The sequence below is a fragment of the Acanthopagrus latus genome, chromosome 16 (assembly GCF_904848185.1).
Source record: "Acanthopagrus latus isolate v.2019 chromosome 16, fAcaLat1.1, whole genome shotgun sequence".
Classification (NCBI taxonomy): Eukaryota; Metazoa; Chordata; class Actinopteri; order Spariformes; family Sparidae; genus Acanthopagrus; species Acanthopagrus latus.
In genome coordinates this window covers 21,248,951-21,271,514 of record NC_051054.1, presented here as the reverse complement: position 1 = coordinate 21,271,514, position 22,564 = coordinate 21,248,951, and the positions used below count along the sequence as shown (strand labels likewise).

The window sequence follows — 22,564 nt, the reverse complement described above, 5'->3', positions numbered from 1 at the left end:
TAAAGTACCTGTAAAACACAATCTTGAACTGTGGCCACTGGCTTGACTGCCTTCTTGCCTGTAACTCCACCGGCAACCCCTCCACCTCCCGATATGACGGTCGGGTAGAAAAAGGTTATGTGAACCTGATATGATACGTATTGTAACATGTTAACTGCCACCATTTTATTTTGTCGATTGGGCTGTATACCAAAAAGTGTAGTGACACATCGAGGACCAAATGCAGTTAAAAAAACATTTAGACCCCTTTAGTTGTAGTTTTAATTCGTACAATTCAGGTCAGTGTTTGTTTGATTCGATATGTTCAGTCTTGAAAAGCAGCTGTACTGTGTTGAAGTGGCTCTAACACTGGCCACGGTGCTGAATAGCTGTTATCCGATGGTCTGAAATGAATGTGCTGCACATTGTGACTGCAGATAACAGAGAAAAAGCTCACCCTTATTATGCACAGCAGGTCTGTACCGGCATATTGGCCAAGATGCTTTTACCGCTAGATTTGGCAGCTATGTTGAATTTAATGAGGGTTAACCTCTCATTAACTTGAGTTCCACATCAGGATCAAATAGGGCCAAAGAGGGATTAGTCTTGCTTTTGTATAAATAATGCACAGTTCTGCCTAGAACTATCAGAGTCTATTTGTTTTGCATGTTGCTGTCAGTTTCCCCAATATTTAATAATGACACAATTGATCACAGTATTGTTAATTTGTTTATTACTTCCACAGTTGTACCATGGCTAGAAATTAGACTAAAACAATGTGATCAGAGGGCCTCAACAGACACACTTCTGAGAGTTACATTTTGTACCTTTCCATTTCATTTTTCCATCATATGCTGAGTTCCATATAGAAGCTCAAAATCAGATCAATACACATGCTGGCTGTTGTGATCAAAGCATATAGGCAGCCTAAAACCTTATCATTAATGTAAACCTTTGGTCAGCTTGGTACTGATCACTGGAAAGATCACTTTAGTAGTGGCACTGGTCGATGGTCAAAATCTCCCAAAATTACACACATCACAGTTCCTCAAACAGCATGACTGTTGCATTGTCACAGCAACACAGTCAAGTACTTGACCTTCATCATACAGTCACAGTCTGGTTAGGTTTCAGCAATAAAACCTCTTGATAAGGGTAAGGCACTTACTGCTTGGTACTGTTCAGGCAAGAATGTTACTTGGTTAACTTTAGGAAAGCAAACTACTTGGTAAGGGTTAGACAAGATAACTATGTGTTAAGGTTAAGACAAGAAAACCACTTGAGACTGCTTGGTTAAGTTTAGGCAAGAGAAATATTCAGTAAGGTTCAGGAAAAGGTTGTATTTTTGATTAAAATCCCTACATTATGTCTCTAACTTCCCTTACAAATGTACCTACGTTACCTCAGTAACTTTCATTACATCATGTATGCATGTGACGTGATTTCACAGTGTTAAATGTTGACTTTTGGGTTTTACACTGGACATTGAAAGTGCTCCACTGGGGGAATGGTCTGTGCTTGTTTAACCTGACTGTTCCTCACTGATCTCCTCCTTATGCAGACTTTACACTCTTTGTACTATCTCTCCTCACTTCCTCCTTTTCCTCCGTGACTGAACGAAAGAACGAACAAACGATATGAATGATTCTTCCTGCTGAACTGACCGACGGGAACTGAACCTCGACATCGAACGAGGAAATCCACCTCTAGTTGCAATAGCTACTATAGCAGATACAGTCACAGCAACCACTGTAACAATGGATCATAATAAGCTGCTTTCTTATTTTGCTTATTTTATCTTGTTTTTTCATGAGGACAGCCACATAAAACCACACTAGTCTCTATTGGTGTTAATTGGGTTTAGGTGTTTAACTTACTGGAATATTAGACATGGACATCCAGTGAAGCCAGTATTATTTCTGTGGTCATTTCAGAAAAAATTGAGGCTTTAACGTTATTTTCCGTAGCCATTACACCCAACTGAAGTGAAAATGAATGTGTAAGTGTAAGATGTCATGGGGAAAAAAAATGTCCTGTATTAAGGCTTTTACTCATTGCTGAGTGTGTACTTTCTTGACCACTCATCTGTGTGCGAAAGGATTTCAGCCAATATGACCTGCTGCCGTCTGCAATAGCCATAACAGCTAATCAATATCTTGATCCACAGTGACAGAAGGTTAAAGCTTCAGCAGCTTAATGTTGATACTGACAGTGCCTTTGTGCTCTCATCTTCAGCTTTTGCCTCGGTGGATAGAGTTATGACATAAACACTACCAGGGTTGGGGATTTTATAGCTCTACTGGCAGCCAATTCTGTGTCTGACCCAATCAAATCTTGGCAAGTGAGGGGAATTTCAAGGATTAGGTCCTAAGTCCAGGTCGAAAAGTACAAATTATGGGCTGGCAACAAACAAACACAACATGTGCAGTCGGTATATTTTGATTCATCAAAATGTGATGAGAGGTTAAAGATGTCATAAAAGGAGAATATTTGAAAGCAGAAGTTTAAAAATGGCAAAATAAATCGAAGGGGCCCTAGAGAATTTTACATCAGATCTTATCTTGAATTGGATACTGGATGTCTACCTTTCTGATCACTGATCCAAGACTCACTGAGGGGATTTCTACCCAGCCATCCAATTATTTCAGTCTTACCAGCGTTTCCAACATGGTCTCCAGATGATCAGACAATCAATGCACTGATCAGCATCACTGGAAGCCTGAAGTTTTAGTGGCTTAGGACATCGGGAGCACTGGTCAGTGACTGGTTGTGGCTGTATGCTTGTTAAGAGCCAGCCCCTTGTTATAGATTTTTTTTACAAACTGAAGGTTAGAAATTGAAAGTCTAACTGGACATTGCGTATTACGTATTATTGTTAACTTGACTGCGGACCCCTTCAAGGCCGTTGACCAAGCTGCCGTATTTGATGACTTTGATTTCATTACAATCCATTCAACAGATGTTAAGAGAAGACATTAAAAAGCAAAATGTTCAAGCTTGTGTTGTCAGCAGAGGACCACATTTGTCTGTATGAAATGTCAATGCGCTGAATTGCACATGAATTTTATTGGAAACTTCAATTTATACTGCAGCTATAGAAATAGATGGAGCAGCAAAACCGCTACTGCTGATAAATTCATCCATCTAAAAGAAAAACACATGCATATAACTACTTTTATGTTGTCTTTAATGTGATTTAAATTTGATTTATAAAAACTGAAATATTAACTCTCTCGCACTTTTTCAGCAGCCCAATCTATTAAATAAGATGTTATATTACTGTATTACTGTTACTGTATATCTCCCAGTGGTGGCAGATGCATGAAGAATGTCCATTAAAGTTTAAAAAGATAGTCAAGTGTCAGTTTTGGCAGAAGGATCCATTTATTGGATGCTTGCTTTACTGGTTACAATGCAGACCAGTATCTCTTAGGAACTGCATAAGTACAAATCAAATAGCTGTGTAGCACTCCTGAACAGGGTTAATGTCCACCATGTATTGTTGAGGTTATTACAGCACACACAGTGGATACAACCATAGATGGACCCCTTCATTAAAGGTCCAGGTTATAAAACAGTTGAGAAGATTGAGTCGTATTCCCAACTTGTCAAATGCTGTCAGTTCAGATGATAGGTAGGCATCGGCCATCAACCCAAAGCAGCTGGGGATAAGACTCAACCATCAACTGTCTTACAAAAACCTACACTGTCTATTTTAAGACACAACCTGTACTAAGGCAGAGATCCAGTGATCTATAGTAAATTAGCAGACTACAGTTGACGAGGAAGTGCTGAATGTCACCGTAAAGCTGTGAAATGAACAGTGAAAGGCAAAACTATTGAATTTTGAGTGACAGGTGATCCACAATTCTATCAAGCCCCAACAGACCTGCCCTACTGTGTTCACTTCTATGTACTGTAAAACAATAGAAAATAGCATTTATTGCTCCCAGGTGTCCCTCGACACTAACAAAGTGGTATATATCAGAACTGATCATGACTTGAGACACGACTTCAGAAAAATAAGTCTGATTAGGCTTTAAATGGTTAACCAATGAATGATGATGTCTATAGGGAGCTATCCCAGCAGCCACCTGACAATGTCTCAATGACCTTAACAGCTGTTAAGAGCTAATCAATAAACTGATTGGCAGCAGCAGTAGCCTGAAGGTTGGATTACGCTGATTTATTGTCAATCATGCTGTGACGCAGTGATAACACTTTGTCCTGCACTGAACGATTTCCAAGTGCTTTTAGTTCACATACGACCACATTTTAAAAAAGAAGTAACAATGACATATGAATGAATGTAAATACGCCACCCACCCACAAGCTTTCTCCTTACTAGCATCCCTGTATTGTCTGTATTGACACTCATGAAACAAAGAAGATATCAGATTGAATCAAGACCAATCCAGACACCATTGATCTCAATATTAGTTAAGGGACCTTGAGCCTTTCCACATGTATAAGGGTGATTTATTATTGCAACCGATAGCTGTTGTCAGTCATTCACAACAATAAATCCCATATGAGATACACAGGCTTATTTACCTTCAGTCAGAGATTTATAACATTACACTGCTCAACACGTATCTAATTTGTCTTTTATTAAAGAATGACGTGTGGCTCCTTTTTGCACCCTGCAAGATTCTCTCAACTCTCTTCAAGGTGATTTATAAATTGTAATTCCAGAATTCCACCACGTTGATACATCGTCTGTGAACACTGAGTAATGTGATGTCAAGCTCTGCTTTTTACAGGTATTGATTGACTGGTGATGATGAGGCCTGACCAGTAGTTTTACAAGTTACTACCATTGATCAGTCAGTGCTCTCCTACAACTGAACGTGATTAAACATCACAAGAAATGATTTAACAAGATCAATTAAGCACAGTTATTTTGGATTATATGATATATTTATAGTGAAAGGAGGGTGCGTAACTAAGTTTTATCCACTGAATGAGCACCCAACAGGGTCGGTGCATCCAAGATGGCACTTTTGCTATGTTTTTTTTTTTTTTGTTGTTGTTTTTTTTTTTTTTTTTTTCTTTTCACGAGTCCTGAGTCCACCAGTGTCCTGCTCCACACTGGAATGCATTAATGAAGCTCTGGGGAATATAGCATTTCCTTTTATGGAAAATGGAGAGAAAAACAAACATTTTGTTAAACACCATCCTCTGAAGAACTTTGCTTCTGGTCGAGCAACCCAGACCATAGACCCTCCAGCGTCTGCTCCAGCAGATGTCTATCAGGCTTATCAGTGCCCTGCACAAACCTTACTATCTCCAGGTTCTAGATGTCAGATTTATCAGCTTAATAAAACCACTGTGAAGTCAGAATGTGATTATCGGTTTAGAAGAGGGCTGTTTGTCACTTCCAATCATACTGAGCACAATATAGTGAAACTCCTCATTTTACCCATCCCTGAGGAGCCCTGGGCAGCCATTGTACAGCAGATGAGGAATCTTTTGTATCAGAGGCTTAAAATCAGTGGTGGACACAGGTGCAGGGGAGGTGATCCCTGTGGTAGATAAAACAAGATAAAGTGCCCTCAGGGGGTTTCCCTTCCAGTGGAGACAAGTGCCCTCTCTAACACTTACAAATATACTGCAGATGTATGTGTGCTGGTGTCCAGACCCAAACAGCCGCTGTCCTTTTCCCCCCTCAAACATCGTGAGTCCGCCACTGCTTAAAGTTATTGAGTGTTGTGGAACAGTATCGTCATAACCGCCAGAACGATTTGAAAACAAGATAATAACAAAACTGAACAACTGGACTTGAACACAGTAGGAGATCGCAACTCTCGTCCATCATCCCAGCCTACAGCGGACATGATTGTCTATACTGGGGGTCCTCATCTTTCATTATTGTACAATAATAATAATAATAATAATAATAATAATAATAATAATAATAATAATAATAATGATGATAATAATAATAATAATAATAATAATAATAATAGAACAGCTTATAAGGGCACACTAACATCTAACAGCAATAGGTGTCTGAAGACAATGTGTTGGAAACAGGGTTTAGTTGCAGATCATCTTTTGCATCTTCTTTGATTTTTGCCTTTCATTGGCATGGAAACAATTATTTGTGTGTGTGTGTGTCCCAGCTTGCAGTACCCATTTGGAGGCACATCGACATGTTGTTCAATTCCCCAAATACAAATGGAAAATCAACTTTTTCAAAAGCATCATCAATGGAAAAAAATAAATAAGTAAAAATGTCAGCCCGATAACAAAGTCCATCCACAGAGTGTATGGAGGTGTGTTCCTCACTCCTCTCCTCTGTCGTCGCTTCCACCCTTCTCAAGCGCCTTGCAGCATGCTGCAAAACAGCACAGAGACAGGCAGAGTCAGTAGAACACGCCGCTCTCTCATTTCCCGTGTCTTCATAACGCCTTCTCATGAAGCCGGAGCACAGCAGGTGTGAAGAGAGTGATCTCGGGAGGTGGCAGCCTGTCTCTGGGACGGCAGCCGCACACACACTCCCTCACATGCCTCACGCTCTGGTTTTTACCGACGGTGCGCGGACATGTGCGCGGAGCGGAGGGCGGACTCGGAGCTCATCCACACCTGAGGACAGAGCTGAACGCATCAGCAGGACTGTTCTCTCATCAGCCTCACCTGTGCCCGCAGGCCGGCTGACAGGGCAGACAGGCTGCCGGCCGCCGCGGTGCGAGAATCAGCCAGTAAAACGGGTTTCAACAACTTCCACGCAGCAGGGCTTAAACTGCGTCAAGACAGACAGGGCTACTGAGGGCCAGGCCGGACATACGGTCAGGTGTATTTCAAAATAAAAGCACGAGTGTATGACACGAGTTTATGGAACAATGTGGGTTGTGTAAAGCAGGCATGGGTCAGCACACACACACACACACACACACACACACACACACACACACACACACACACACACACACACACACACACACACACACACACGTCATCCTCACTGTCTGTATGATACAGGCGTGTCATTAAATGGTGAAAGGATCATTCATTCGTAATATGACACATTTGAAAATCATCATGATTGATCGCCGAAGCTGGGATACAATTAGTAAGTCATCATTTCTTTCGAGCAATTCTGATGACATTATTCCCAGATTCATTTGTCACAGTCAGGGCAGCTGAAGCTCAGGAGGTACAGCAGGTCATCTGAGTGTTTGGAAGGTCACTGGTTCAAATCCTGCCAGGCCTTGTGCATGATCCCGAACCCCCAACTTGCTCCTGATGTGCAGTTGGACACCTTGCGTGGCAGCATCCGTACATATATGAATGGGTGAATGTGGCAAGTGTGAAATGCAAGTCCATTTACCATTCCATATAGTTTGACCCCAGACTTTTATTGTTGTAATCTAGAGGTAAATCATGTCTCTGCAAGGGAGTTTCACTCTATGAGGCCTGTAGAATAAGTGGCTTGTCTTAGACTGCATTTGTTGTGTGACATACTAGATGTTTTTTTTTTTTTTTTTTTTTTTTTAAAAAAGTGCCATCCTTGTGCTTTACCATAAGGGGACATTAACAGGCTGTGGGCCCCTGTTCTAACAGTCCATGCTTTTGACACTTGGCACCACTGCCATTGTGTTGTTCATCCTGCATGAAGCTTACTGTCCCTCCAAACTAAACATATTGTGAAAGTGGCGGTAGCAGAATATAATCCTGAATAATGAAAGTAAGAGCCATGGTTTTAACAATATCCAGGGTAATAATAATGCTGACATCGTCCACGTACAGGGTTCATAGTAAATCACATTCACACGCACAGACCAAACCTGGAGATTTTGGAAACCCTAAAGCTGTTAAAGAGCGATGTGGTGTGATGCTGGTGCTTAATGGAACAGTCCAGACGCAGGGTACCCAGTCAGGCTCCAGGTGATACACGGTTGGGGTGTATTTTGAAATCCACAGCAGGAAGCCGCAGTCCTTCCTCGGATCAGACCCGAGGCTTGTCGCGCCCGCTGCGCTGTGCCGGATTAACGGACCTGGCGAAGGAGCACCGAGGAGGATCAGCGGGACCGGACCTGGGGGGAGAGATTTCTCTGGGACTGACCGGGGCGACAGCTCTGCCGGGACGGCGCACTGTCTTTGAATTCTACTCTCTTTATATATTTTTAGTTTTTTTTTTTTTCCTCCTAATTCTCCTCCATTCTACTCCAGACTGCAGAGGAGTCGAGTGAACAGAGGGCGAGCGACGTAAACATAGACTGAGAGAGAGAGAGAGAGAGAGAGAGCGAGAGAGAGAGAGAGAGAGAGAGAGAGAGAGAGAGAGAGAGAGAGAGAGAGAGAGAGAGAGAGAGAGAAGCGGCTCTCCAAAAATCCCTCCTTGCGTCGGCCAGCAGTCTCCAGCCAGCCTCGGGAGCTCCTGTGGAGTGTTTCCTCCCCTACAAACTCTGGGGGATGTTTTACTGGAATAACTAGACTTTTTTTTTTTACAAAAAAAAAAAAAAGAAATCTTTTTACCTGGGATCTTTGTTTTTATTTTGGGGGGATTTTCTTGCAGTGGAATTCTTCCCATTTCACCTGCACGGGGACGGCGAGCGGCTGAGAGGAGGAGGAGGAGGAGGAGGAAGGAGAGAGGAGAGGAGAGGACGCGGCACCGCCGGGGCGAAGAGGAGAGGAAGAGAAAGAGAAGAGGAGAAAGAGAGGGAGGAGAAGAAGCAGCTGACGGGGAGAGGAGGATTCATTTCAGGCTTCTCCCGGATGGGATTGTTCCCTCAGCCCGCGGATGGAGGGATGAAACCGGGAGGAAAAGACGGGGAGAGAGCGCAAGCGAGCGGGGGGGAGAAGAGGAGGATGTAGTCGTCGGGCGCTGTGAGAATGCAAAACGGACGCACCCCTCTGGAAGACAGGACTGAACTATAAACCCATACGGAATTTACAGTCACCCAAAGGATATTACGCACCCTCAGCTCGATATCTAAGAATCCACATACATTTATGGGGCGCATTCTCTTGTGTGGAAGCTATCTGTGTGGAGTTACAACTGTCACCACCACTGTCGTTCTAATTATGGGATACGTGGAGAGAATGACGCCCTGACACTCGCTGAGCGCAGGAGGCACATCCACCGAGAGGTAAAGTTCCAACTCCATTTGTTGTTATTTTATTTTATTTTATTTTATTTTGTATTATTTATTTTTTTTTATTTTTTTTTGGACGTGCAAAATGTCGGCTCAGTTCTCTCCTCCTCTGTCCATCTCCTGTCCCCGAGTCCGTCTCTCTGAATGCGTCTGCCGGAGCGGAGGGACGGCGGGGTAACAACAAGGGAAGGGAAGAAGAGACGGGGGCCAGGTGTTTCTAGATGTCTTTGTATCGATGTTTTAGTCTGGGTGCTGGAATGGGGCGGGGGAGGGTGTATTTGGATGGCGGGGTGGATGGGGGTGAGAGAGAAAGAGAGAGAGAAAGAGAGAGAAAGAGAGAGAAGGTGCTACTGTGAAGGAACATCAGCCCTGAGAACACTGCAAGGTCAGAATTGATCCCAGTATACGTTAGAGGGACTGTGTGTGTGTGTGTGTGTGTGTGTGTGGTCTACATTTCGCTGCACCCAGTTGAGTGCTGTGAATACACGTCGGTGTGTGTGTAAGCGCGCGCACACACAAGCGCGCCAGAGATAGATAACTTGTGTGTTGTGTGTGTGTGTGTGTGTGTGTGTGTGTGTGTGTGTGTGTGTGTGTGTGTGTGTGTGTGTGTGTGTGTGTGTGTCTAGCAGCAGTAAAGCCACTTCATCAGTCATGAAAGCTCCTGAATAATTCTAGCACCTCACCTAGGTGGCGAGTTATTAAGGTACAGGCGTGCGAGACTCTGCGCCGCGGCCCCGATCCGTGCGCCACTCACCGCACCTGCACCTGGAGGCAGGGAGGGGAGGGGAGGGGAGGGGAGGAGGGCGGTGTGAGGCGCACGGATCGGGGTGAGTGAGTGTGAGTGTGTTCTGTAACACTGAACCTATGAGGCTGTGAACCAGCGTCTCAGTCCAAATCTCTTCACACAGCACAACCAGCGCGTGGTTTGTCTTTTCTGTGTGTGTGTGTGTGTGTGTGTGTGTGTGTGTGTGTGTGTGTGTGTGTGTGTGTGTGTGTGTGTGTGTGTGTGTGTGCGCGTGCGCAGCGGGACCCCAGCCCTATATTTTGTGGGCACAAAGCTGCATGATGATGGAGCTGTGGCGTTTTCATCCACATGTGTTTGTATATTTCACGTCATATATAACTGCCTGTGTGTGTCTCTGTGTGTGTGTGTGTGTGTGTGTGTGTGTGTGTGAGAGAGAGAGAGAGAGAGAGAGAGAGAGAGAGAGAGAGAGAGAGTGTATGAGTGCGTGCTGGATATAGACAGTACTTGATATATGACACCTGTGAAGGGAAACAGGATCCAGCACAGGGCAGCAGCTCCCACACTGAGTGTGAACGTGTGAGGCTGGTGTTCCTGGTTGATGTGCAGCGTGGATGTTGGAGTGGACCCGCTCTGCTGCTCACCCTGCAGTTACCATCATCCTCTGCCAGGTCTCAGATGGGTTGTGCAGTTTGACAGCAGGTCGTTCACTTGCTTTTCAACTCCGTGCTGGTTCCCACCGAGCTGTTCTTGCAGCACCAGGACCTTAGCTACTGTGGACGTCGTGTCAGAGCATGAAGGGTGATGGGGTTTGTGCAGTCCGGGCAAGAATCAGTTCAAACGGTGCACTCTGCTTTGTGAAGGGAACAGGAACCAGGTGATCTGTCTTTGCCATTATTTTCCCTCTGAAGTGCTTGAGTCTGCAGTTTGTACAGTCAAACACCTCAAACTGCTTCTCACTTTATGTATTCAGTACTGAATGTTTTATTCGGACTTCAGCCCACAGAATGCATCTGGAGCTCGAGGAATGGAAGCCGATCGATTCTTTGTTTCATGAATTTGGATGTTGGGGGTTTTTGAATTCTGCGCGGCCCTTTCGCTGGGATGCATCTTTAAGGAGGCGGGCGATGCATAAAACGCAGGCGCGAGGCTTGTGCCAGTTAAATGATTGTTTTTTTTCTTTTTTGGTTTCTGGTTTTTGTGGCACATTGCCATAACGTCGTGTGTCTGCGTTGAATACTGCTGACTCTGTTGACCCGAGCCGAATGACCTTGCTGCGCCAGAGACAAAGTCCGCTGAGTGAAAAGCAAACTCCCTTTGAATGACTGTATTCAGACTGTCGCTGTTTGCATCATCGTGGTCCTCTGCCGCAGCTAGCACGACCCCCACAAACTGATGAACGGTCAGCTGACAGCGACTACCTGGGACCACATCAGCGGACGTCAAAGTGGCTTCCGTCGACGAGGTTATTGAACGTAATTACAGCACATTGTTAATCAGTAGTGCTGGTCGCTGAATAAATGTTAATCAAGACCTTTTACAGTGAGGGTCTGCGGAGCCAGTTGTGCCTCTGATTGAAGACTGTTGCGTATCACGACACGTTTTTCTTCCTTTTTTCCCGTGGCCCTGTCTTCCGCTGGATCTTCCTCACCGGCGCTCCATCTCTTTGCACCGGTACAGTAGCTCGCACTGATTGATCAAGGCAATAAATTTATGCACACGAGCCACTCACGCTGGTGCTAATGGCCCGTGGATATGGAGGCATTATGCAAATGCCTCCCTGGCTCCGAGCAAAAGGGAGTGTGGGTGACTGAGCGAAGGAGAGAAACCGGTGATTTTCAGTCCATTTTAGTTGTGTTTAGCCTCCTATTTGCACGCGGAAAGGAGCGGCGTGCCGTGCCGTTGAGTGCAGGATGGATGGCGGGGCGTTTGTGTTGCAGATTGGGTTTGGAGTTAGGGCCAGGGGGACTGTGAGGCAGGGAAGAGAGAGGCTGCATTTTAAAGCGTCTGCTGACTTTTTTAAGATGTCATTTGCTGTGGTGGCGTCGCTGCTGAATTAAAAGAAGAAAAAAAAAACATTGAAAGTGTGCAGAACTTAAGGGTTAACGTCTGGAAGATCACTGCCGCCTCTAACAAGCGCGTAAAGTGAAGGGTGAGGCGAGGGAGAAGGAACCTCCCTCTTCTCCTCTGCTTTCCCCCCTTTCTCTCATTCTTTTTTTTTGTCCCTCACACTGATCAAAAAAAAAAAAAAAAATAGAAGTGTGTTGCCTCTTATCAGACTGGAGTACAGAGGGGTAAACAAGCTGTAAGGGTTCTTCTTTATGCTCTACAGGGGCAGGAGGGGGATTTTTATTATATCCGTCTTTCTTCTTGCCCTCTGTTTATCTCTCTGCAACTCTCGCTCTCTCCCTCTCTCCCTCTCTCTGTTTAGCTATCTGATAGAGGGCTGCAGGATCCTGCAGAGTGGGTGGTGGAGCTCTAATTCAATTTATTCTACTGCTCAGAGACAGACAGAGAGCAGGAGAGAGAAAGAGATAGAGAGGAGAGAGAGAGAGAGAGAGAGAGGGATGGAGACCACAGATGTGAGGGAACATTTCCTATTAGCAGCGGCGAGGCGAGGCCGGCCTTAAAGGAAGCTGGCCTGACGCTCTGACATCTGGATTGATTCTGCGGGTGACTGAAATGATGTGTGTGTGTGTGTGTGTGTGTGTGTGTGTGTGTGTGTGTGTGTGTGTGTGTGTGTGTGAGAGAGTGTGAGAGCGTGCACACATGGCCATTATCGACTCGAACAATATGTCTTTAAAATGCCATCAGTGAGTCTGAGGGGAGAAAACAAAAGCAAACCTCCTCCATTACTCACCCAACCATCCGCCGGGACAGGAGTGATTGACAGCTCACGCTGAACCTTTCAGGTGACCCAACTGGAGGAATGTTCAGGGCTCATTTCTTACACTAAAAGCCAGAGTGGAGCATCAGGACTGAACCGAATCCAATATAATATATATGACAAAATCAAATATCACAATATTTTTAATCAAATACCTCCATGTCAGCATAGCAGCAACATTTTAGATGACTGTTGGTACTTTCACAAATATGAAGTGGATTTTTGGATTATATATTGTCAGTAATGTGGATGTAATGACCAAGTGGCTGAAGAGAAATGTGAGACCTGAGAAGGCCTGACATGGGATGTCAAGACTTACCCAAAGTCATGCTATTCCTTTTGATTGTTAATGAGCTACCAGGTAGACAACATCATCACCATCACCTCAGTGTTGTTTGCTTCCAGTCTGTAACGTGTCCTGAATCAAACGGTTCTTACTCTCCTCAGACTTTGAACGGGTATGCTTTCCTTCATTTAGCCAGGCTTCGGCAGCTCCCGCTGACCTGGCATCAGCCGGCAAACGTTCTCCTGTTGTCCAATATGCAGCAGCCAGTCTACAGTGTGTTTTAGCTCCCGTGCAGTTTTCCATTTGAATTTGGAACTGATAGTAACAGATGATGTGTAATGTCTCAGCCTACATTTCCAACCTTCAACCCTCTACATACCAAAATATACCACTACATCAGCTCATGCTATGTTACATAAGTGAGCTCATAAGACGATAATAATCAATGAGAACACTTGTGTGTCTTTTTTGACACTGTTGACTCCAGAGCTCACATTTTCTGATATACTGACTTTTCAATGTTCCAGCAATTCATATTCATCTACCAAAATACAGCTACAGGTACCATTTACAGTGTTTCCCACAGTAAAATACAGTTACCGTTTACAGTGTTTCCCACAGTAAAATACAGTTACCTTTTACAGTGTTTCCCACAGTAAAATACAGTTACCGTTTACAGTGTTTCCCACAGTAAAATACAGTTACCTTTTACAGTGTTTCCCACAGTAAAATACAGTTACAGTTTACAGTGTTTCCCACAGTAAAATACAGTTACCTTTTACAGTGTTTCCCACAGTAAAATACAGTTACCGTTTACAGTGTTTCCCACAGTATTTTGTGTGCGTGGGTCAGGTTTTGCGATTGCCATTATTAGCAACACATCTACAAAAATATGCCTGCATTTCAAAATGATAAGCATTCATATTTAATGTGAAATCGGGTCGGATCCTCTAGCTAATTATCAAGCTAAATATCCAATATGCTAGTTAACGTCAAGGACTGCGGTGGAAGACGAAGAAGATGGTCAAATATTTCCTTTCTCTAACACTGGATTTATTTATGTCAACGGTTTTACAGGAATTTTTTTTGGGAATATACAATAACAAACTAGATGTTTCTGATACTCTTCAACTCACCGTAACAGTCAGTCCTAGGCGACATTTTTGTCATTTTCTAACTAATTCATGGCTGCTTCGGAGCGACACACAGACCCACCATCTGTCACTCTGTGTGTGTGCGCGAGTGGAGGAGCCTCCGAGGGCGTGAAGTGCACTGCTCCAGGTTCGAAAACAGCTTCATATTATTATTTTTTCACTAATACAGCCCAGAATTAGCAGTACTGAAGTCATTAAAAGTAATGCAAACAAAAGAGACTGACTGAAATGTCGGTATGCATTGGAAAGGTGCAAATATTTTTTTCACATTCCATAGTTAGACTATGGCGCAGCCAATTAGAATATGGCGGGACGCCACAGTCTCATCAATGCATGGGAAGCACTGGTTTACATGCAGAAACTATACTGTGTTGGCACCGCTGATAAATAACAGTAACTCTAAATAAATGGTCGTTCTGTGCCAAGGCAGGATTAGTCTCTGGCTGGCTGGTAGCTCTAGTTAAGTTCCCGCTTAAAATCCATTACAAAGTCGTTAATTACATTACAGCAGGTTTGTATGTTGCTGTTGTTGTTGTGAATGTTTCTGTGCCGTTATTTTCCTGGAAATGCAGCCCATCTGTTGTGTAACGGCCCGTGGCAGCAAGTCGTGGTATTTTTAGCGAGGCCATCCAGGAGACTCATTGAATCTTTGCTGTTAGATGTTTTTTCGCTTCCTTCCCTCCTTCCTTTCCTCCTTCCTTCCTTCCTCTCCTCTGTAAATGAAATGACTGTGTCCCCCTCCCCACACACACGCAGCCTTTATCCGCACACCTGCTGCTTCAAAATCATCCGTGACGTGTCTGACACTAGATCCCATTTTAGGAGGCCACTGGGGAGGATGGCTGCATGTATGTGTGTGTGTGTGTGTGTGTGTGTGTGTGTGTGTGTGTGTGTGTGTGTGTGTGTGTGTGTCTGGGGTGTGTACGATGGTGTTAGCGTGAGGAGTGGGTGACATGACAGATGTGAGACTGGTTGGGTGATAATGAGCTGTGTTCAGGACAGATAACAGTGGGTGAGCGTCTCGACAACACAGACAGGTGCCTGGATCTAGTCCCACAGTCTCTCTGCCTCCGTCAGTCTGTGCATTATGGTAATCGACGAGCATGAATAAAGTACACTCAGAGCTAATAAACTATACAGCTGAGTCTGTCTCATAGATAGGGTTCATGAGACAGATGTAACGGTTTCATTTTATCACACATCTGCTGGTATTATCAGTTCCATTGACCCTTAAAGGAGTGATACCAGAAGGCTTCTTTTTTGGTTGGGCAGAAGACTTTTATAATTTAAAAAAATAAACAAACAAGACGCAACATTTTAGATAAACTTGACATATATAACATGTTTATGGTAGAATTCACTGCACATAAGCAAATGTACACGATACAGTGACCTCAGTTCTCTTACCCAGAATACCTTGAGACTGGTTAAATGCTGCAGCTCTGCTCATAAAGAAGAGATAAGACACAAGAATAAAGGAAAGGCTTCATTATCATACAGCATTTTATGTCGGTGTGTTCCGACCTTCTGGCTTTTGACCGCATCGAACAAAGTTACAGTTGCAGCACACTGTATCTAGTTGTGACTCCTCTTCACAAGTTTAATAATTCCACAGATTATAACATTGGTAATGGAGGGGTGATTTCTCCTTTTTGGACAGTTTACTTGATTGCTTTTTTTTTTTTTTGTTTAGAGTTCTTAAGAGATGAAAATGGCCTATCATTCACAAGGAAAGCTTAAAAAGATTAGAGAAAAGTCTGAAACACTACACAGAGTACTCATTTATGTATGTTGGACAATTTTATGTGTTTACTTGTTTGAGTTTGTGCTAACATTCTTAACTGAAGTCATATACAATGTGAACGTAGATACATTGTGAAGGTTTTTTTTTCAGGATTTTATTCTCTAGTAATTGCTTTTTAATGTGCATCTTCATTACGTATGGATATTATGGATTTTATAGCTCTTCATATATAGTCTCCTTCTATATAGTTCCAGTTGTTCCAGGCATTCGGTTTTTAATGTCCGCTACTTTTCAGCTCGTGGTGATGGTCGCCATCACTTCTGATTGTTGTGTTCACACCTCCGTCCAGTACTCCGGGGTTCATCCTCATCCATCACGCAGTTATGTATTCTCTTTGTTGATTGGTGATTGAAGTCCTGTTCATATATAAATAGTCAGTTTCTGCTTTTGTCACTATGCTCATGATGATGGCGGAGAGAGTCAGCGGCTTTCTCTGCACTCAGTAAGCTGAATGATCCTGAATGGCGTGGAAGGTTGTTCCATCACTTACTTCCAGTTGCTCTGCTGAAGGTTACGGAGCAGCTTTCAGGGTCAGGTGATGGTTTACATGTTAACTGGTAACCTCTGCTTTTACATTGGTCTCATCTCCACTGTAACACAGAACACTGTTCACACGTTCTGCTAGGCACCTGTTCACGGCCCATATCCAGCATTTTTAACAGCATTAACTTGTCTTAAAAAAACTCTATGTTTTTTTTTTTTTGTTTGTTTTTTTTTAGATATTTGCCACAAGTGTTTCGCGCCTGCACAGGACCTGGTTCCAGTGTCATCACAGTACTAATTATAACCATCCAAACACAGCTGTCACCTGGGTATTCCACCACCAGACATGACACTCAATCTATGAAACCGGCCCGCGCTCCGCAGAACACTGCTTTAGATGACATAACCCAACAGTCACGGTGGCTCCTTTGAAAACAAAATCCCAGGGGTGAGACGCGTGGAGCATCCGTGCTTGGGGAAGAGCTTTTCATGAGCTGACAGAGACGCTTTGCAGTGTTGCCATTTGAAATTACGGCGCGATTGCCTTTGTAGTCAACCACAGCAGGATCAGACGTGGGGCACAAACATCTCAGAAGCGCCCTCGTACGCACAGCAACGTTAACACCGCCTGAACTACAATGCGATTCGGAGTTTGGCGTAAAATGCGTTACCCTCACTTCACGGGCTTCTTGTTAGCATTCACAGTTTGCATCCTCACCTTCCCCCTGCCTGTGGAACAGCTGACAGACTTGCTGATTTTGTGCAACTCTAGACACCTGTGTGTCGTCAGCCTCTTGTAGTCAAGTGTGCTGACGGTGTGTGTGTGGTCTGTGTTTTCTGCAGAGTTGCATGTTGTGCCACACGAGCATGTCATGTCGGTAGCGCATGCTGCGGTGTCAGTACATCGCTCCCTTGCATGTTGTCGTGATTGTATCTTCCAAGTTGTGTCGTAAACACTGATTGTTGGGATGTTTTTTTTTTGTTTTTTTCAGCCATTTTGTCTTTTGATTACAGGCGTTCTGTAGCACGCAGACAGGCGGTGCTTCAGATAATTTCATTTAAGTGTCGAATAAACTCTTACCTTAAAATCTGCCAGCGGGAGACCAAACAAATACTTGGCATAAATAGAAGCACCACAAGCCACTGCCAAAGACAATGCTGGAGAGCTCTTACACACAGCGTGAATGACTAAAATAGTTTATAATGGTTAACTACTCTTCAGCCCAGACTTTTCGGTCTCATTTCTTTCCAGCATGATAGACTCATAAAAGCCAGTGCTGAAAGCACCAGGTACATAACAAGATTGCTGTTTAGAGAGACAATATTACGTACAGTATACAACACTGTATCTGTGGGCCAAATTTAGGTGCGATTTCTTATGTGTGCAGTCTGTGTGTGGTCTGTATCTCTTTAGAAAATACTCCTCCAGGCCAGCTCCATAAATAACAGTGTATTCTCAACTTGTCAGGTTAAATAAGGAATAAACACGCTGACGATCACCCCTGCCTTCTCGAGACTTGCGGCTGTGGTTGTAATAGCTGGAGCATTAAGATAATGAATAAAGTCTTATATGCCTGGCTGGATCTGTGAAGTTATCAGTCAGATTATTTTATTATTTTTTCTTTTGCTCTACACTTCACACAATACATTTAGATTTTTCATGCCACCATTTGTCTAGATTTAGGACTCCATTCACAGTGAAGTGCTAGACATAGGAGTTATTACAGGAGACCGGCGATATTAGCCAGTAAATGAGGAAACGTAAATGCTCCCATTGGGGAAAAATTGGTCACTGCAGTACCAGAGAAAAGCCTTTAGATTAGAGAAGCACAGGTACACCGCTGATAACGCTCACAGTTATCAGAGAACATCCCCGAAATGTTGATGAGATAAAACATTGAATTTCAGTAATGATCAATGAAAGACACACGTTGATCTCTGCCTCACAATGAGGACTTTGAACCTTATAGGTGCGCCATGTCAGACTTGAGTGCATGAGGGACTATGTATGAAAAAAGAAAAAACAAACACAAAAAATAAACGCTATGATTTCTAGACTGTTTATCAGATGTGGACATAAACACCCTGAAATTAAAGCTGCAAGTCAGCACTTCACTCCGCCGCATTTTTCCATTTTAAATATGACATGCTACAGTTTACAGCCAAAGCAACACTTGTTTTAATACTCTGTGACTGCACTTTATCACTCAGCAATGTTCGTGTGTGTGTGTGTGTGTGTGTGTGTGTGTGTGTGTGTGTGTGTGTGTGTGTGTGTGTGTGTGTGTGTGTGTTCATGTCGTTGCAGAAAATGCCAACAGATTTCAGTAAAGAAAGACGCTCGTTGGCTGCCATTAAAAGCTACATGTATGCACTGAGTCTACATTTCAGGACCATGGACAGCAGCAGCACACGTAGAGAGTGAAGCAGACAGTTCAGGACCATGGAGAGTTACAACACACAGTGTGGCTTAGAGGGAGACATTTCAGGACCAGGGACAGCAGCAGCACACGTTGAGAGTGAAGCAGACAGTTCAGGACCATGGAGAGTTACAGCACACAGTGTGGCTTAGAGGGAGACATTTCAGGACCAGGGACAGCTACAGAGGCCATGTTGCATGTAAAGCAGAGGTGCTATGAATCCGGCTAGTATACAGAGGTTGAGCGCTGCTACCTGTCCCAACACCATGTGCTGTGTACTCCTGCTGTATCGATAACCAACGTGGCACCATGTAACACAGGACTGATAAAGGTTCTAGGACCACTTGAACTACACCTTTTCAACTGGCGGCCCACGGGGCAAATCCAGTACTTTTAACGATACAGAGCAAAAAAGCGGACTCCAAATACATTAAGCATGCATTGTATGAATTCCACTTTCCAGCTCTACAGGTCAGACACAGGGGATGTAAACGTCCAGCCCCTTGACACATTTCCCTTTTCAAATCGAGCCCTTCAAACAAAGTAATTCAAAAAGGCCTCTCTTAGATAAGATAAATGGCTCTGCGGCAGTTGTCACTGTTTGTTTTATGGAATTCTGTGTAAACGTCCACATAAAGCATGTATCCTTGTTTTATGCACCTGTGTATCCGCGGTTATGGATCCATCAATACCACCGTGGACAGCACTGTCTTACTTAGGTGGCTGTAGAGGCGATCCGTGAGTCACTTTATGGATTTACTGCCATCTTGCTCAGTTAGGAAACCAACAGCTCGGCCAACAGGTCGAAATATGACATGAAGTATTACACATAGTTGATTATCAACAACAGCAGCATGATCATTGGTCATGATGGTGGTCATTTCTTAAAAAAACTCTGCCTGCCTATAAAGGGGAGGCCTTCTGTCACTCTAATTGCTTCAGTGGCGTGGTGCTCTAATCGGCGGGACGAGCAGGTCAGCAGTGATGAACAGTGTTGTTTTTTGGTGCAGCAGACGGACTGAAAACTGAAAAGATTAAATGGTGCATTTAATTAAGAGGCTTGGGATCAGGAAGTCAAGAGATCAGTCTCGGTCCATGCCAACGGTAGCTACATTTAGCCTAGCTTGTTAGCGCCTGCCATCTGTTCACACCGCTCACAGCTTAATGCTACACAGCAGGCTTGCTAACTATGGGCGCATTTTTCTGGTTCGGCGCTGTATAGGCTGCTATTGAACAGAGCTTATCCCCTCAGAAAGTCTTTGTACCCAGTGATCCCAAAGAGGACGCTGCATTGACGGAGTGTGGGGCTCCTTTTGTTCGTATTTGGGAATTCAGTTAAAACTACAATGCATAGTGTGAATCACTGAGGTGTGGAAATGTTTTTTTTTTTTCTTTTTCAGTTCCATTTACATTGCCTCCACTTGTATGATAGACTGTGCATCTCATTAAACTCGCCACATGTTAACGCCAAACTAGCCGACATATATGGAGCTAAAGAAGATTCTTATTAACTGCATGAGTAGTCAGCCATTTGTCTTTTGTAGGGATTTTGTTATTTCTATTTCTGTCTCGTCCGTGCCGTAGTGCTCCTGTTCAACAAGGCCACCATTTCCTAACTTACTTTAAAGTCAGACACATCATCGGTGGCGGCGTGGTATGGTGTGTCTGCTCTCATATCAGATCTACAGTAGGCTGTTCGCTCTGGCCAAGGTTTAGCCATCTGCTTTATAAGCAGGGATGACTTCCAAATCACTACTTCCCACTTAGCTAGCCTTTACACCACATACTATAAAAAAAGAAAGCAGCCAGCTAATCCTAGCTCTTGGCAGTATCTTCTTTTCTTTTTTTTTCATATTCTTTCTTCTTGGCACTAACTTGTGCTCCGCAAGCTGCTACTCACCAACAAACACACCACTCTCAGATGGCTTGATGTGTTTGGCTGAGGGATATTGACATGGTTAGAGGCAGTTGCCAGTAAATTCACAACATGTGGAGGATACTCTTATGATACCGCGCAACTTTTTTTCTTTTTTTGTGAGGACCAACCCACTGCCGGGGACAGAGCAGCAAGGCTTGATTTGCAGATTGAGTAGAAGTGGAGCTGAGCTGTTTGTTTGAGGATGAATTAGATCAGAAATAACTGCTGAAACACGCCTACAGAGAAGAGACTTTAATATCAAAGTTAAACACTGTGGGTAGGATCAGTCCTGAAATACTTTCATGCAGGCAATGAGTTCCAAATACCAGCACTTGAAACAGCTTGAGTGTACTGATCTTGGTGGCAAAGGTTTCCTTGAAAGTCCTTTTTTTCTGTGGTGCTTTTACTGTTAAGCTCTATGACTTCTGACTCAGCAGCCCCCGGTTCCATCCCAAGACTTATGAAGACGTCTCGATGGCCTTTTTGAGGTAATGTTTTCAAAGTACAGATGTTTTTGAAAAGGGACCCTCAAGAAATATTAATAGTCCTGTTATACAGGCATGCTCTGCATCACATACTGTAACACAGGCTCTGCTCGGGGGCTCCCTGACCTCTTTCAGCAACTTGTCTTGTTCAGTAATCCACGCACATTTAATCCCACGGCAGTGTCTGCGAGAGCAGACAACAGCAGTCAAACAAAACCTCCTTCATTCTACATACTGTTCACTCATTTACCCTTTGACCTCTTTACAGACGAGACCACACTGATCCCTTTACAGTAAGCTGAGGGTCATTGTTTGAAGGAGGCTCCTTGTGTCGACAAACAAATAGGTTGTTGTCCTGTGAGACTGTGTGTAAAGTACTTAAAAAGAAGAATAGCATGTCCCTGTGGTGCTTTTTGTTTCAGAATATCTGCATTCATAGTTTCCCACCAAAATGCATTGTGTGCACCTTTAGGGCCTATTGACGGCTTTTGCCCTCTGGTAAAACATTTGAAAAGCAGAATTCTGGAAGAACAACATGCATGTATTCACATGATCTGCTTTTGCGGGCACATCGCTGATTTTCTTTACACAGTACTGCCGAACAGTGATACGGCACAAAACCACTGGCAGCACAGTGAATCGCATCAGCTGCATGTATTTGCTGGTGCACGGATGAACTAGACAGTGCACCTTTAACTACCGACATTTTAACAGGGCGACACAGGCGCTTAACTTCCTCTTTGATGAGTGGAACGTGTTCAGTTTTAACGTGTATTTTAAGTAATGAGCAGTCAGCCAAACAAAGCTAAGCTGGGTTGGAGGCCTGAAATAAGAAAGACCATTTGGTTTTATGAGCTGAAAAAAAAAAAGTCCTTTATCGGTAGAGCGGCGGCAACAAAGCAGAGAAGGACAAATTAGAAGTGGAGTCGTAATTAGTCCCTAATGTGCTCGGGCAAACCGAGGTACCAACCGACAGTGTTACTGTGACAAATTATTCATTTGTTGATCGTACTTTTCAAAATGCGCATATGGAGCTCGTTTGAGTGCAGATCAAATGAAATACAAAAGCACCAAATTCTCTCTGTTCCATCCCCTTCTGGGTGAGATAAGTTAAAGGGACATTGTGTGTATGTGTTTGCAAGTGTGTATTTATACTCTTCGGGGCTGCGTCCCTGATAATGAGCTGTCAGCTGTTAAATGTTAGTTGTACTTGTTTTTGTCCATATGCTCCACGATATAAATCAGCCCTCCCTTCAGGAAAGCAGAGTAAGGCAGGGGAGGCAAAAGTAAATAGAGATCTTCACATCTTTC

The 22,564-nt window shown here is 43.8% G+C and overlaps 1 protein-coding gene across 4 annotated transcripts in view; it reads left to right on the top strand.

Annotated features, from left to right (window-relative positions):
- The window catches only part of lrfn5a (leucine rich repeat and fibronectin type III domain containing 5a), a 156,495-nt gene that overhangs the window by 41,038 nt on the left and 92,893 nt on the right, over positions 1-22,564 (top strand). For 2 of the 4 annotated variants that reach the window (XM_037072674.1, XM_037072672.1), the window contains exon 1: positions 8,306-9,071. The exons of the other annotated variants lie outside the window; for them this stretch is intronic. The gene's annotated coding sequence lies outside the window, so the exon portion shown is untranslated. Of the gene's footprint in view, positions 1-8,305; positions 9,072-22,564 lie in introns of those variants that run through there. 4 annotated transcript variants of the gene reach the window in all.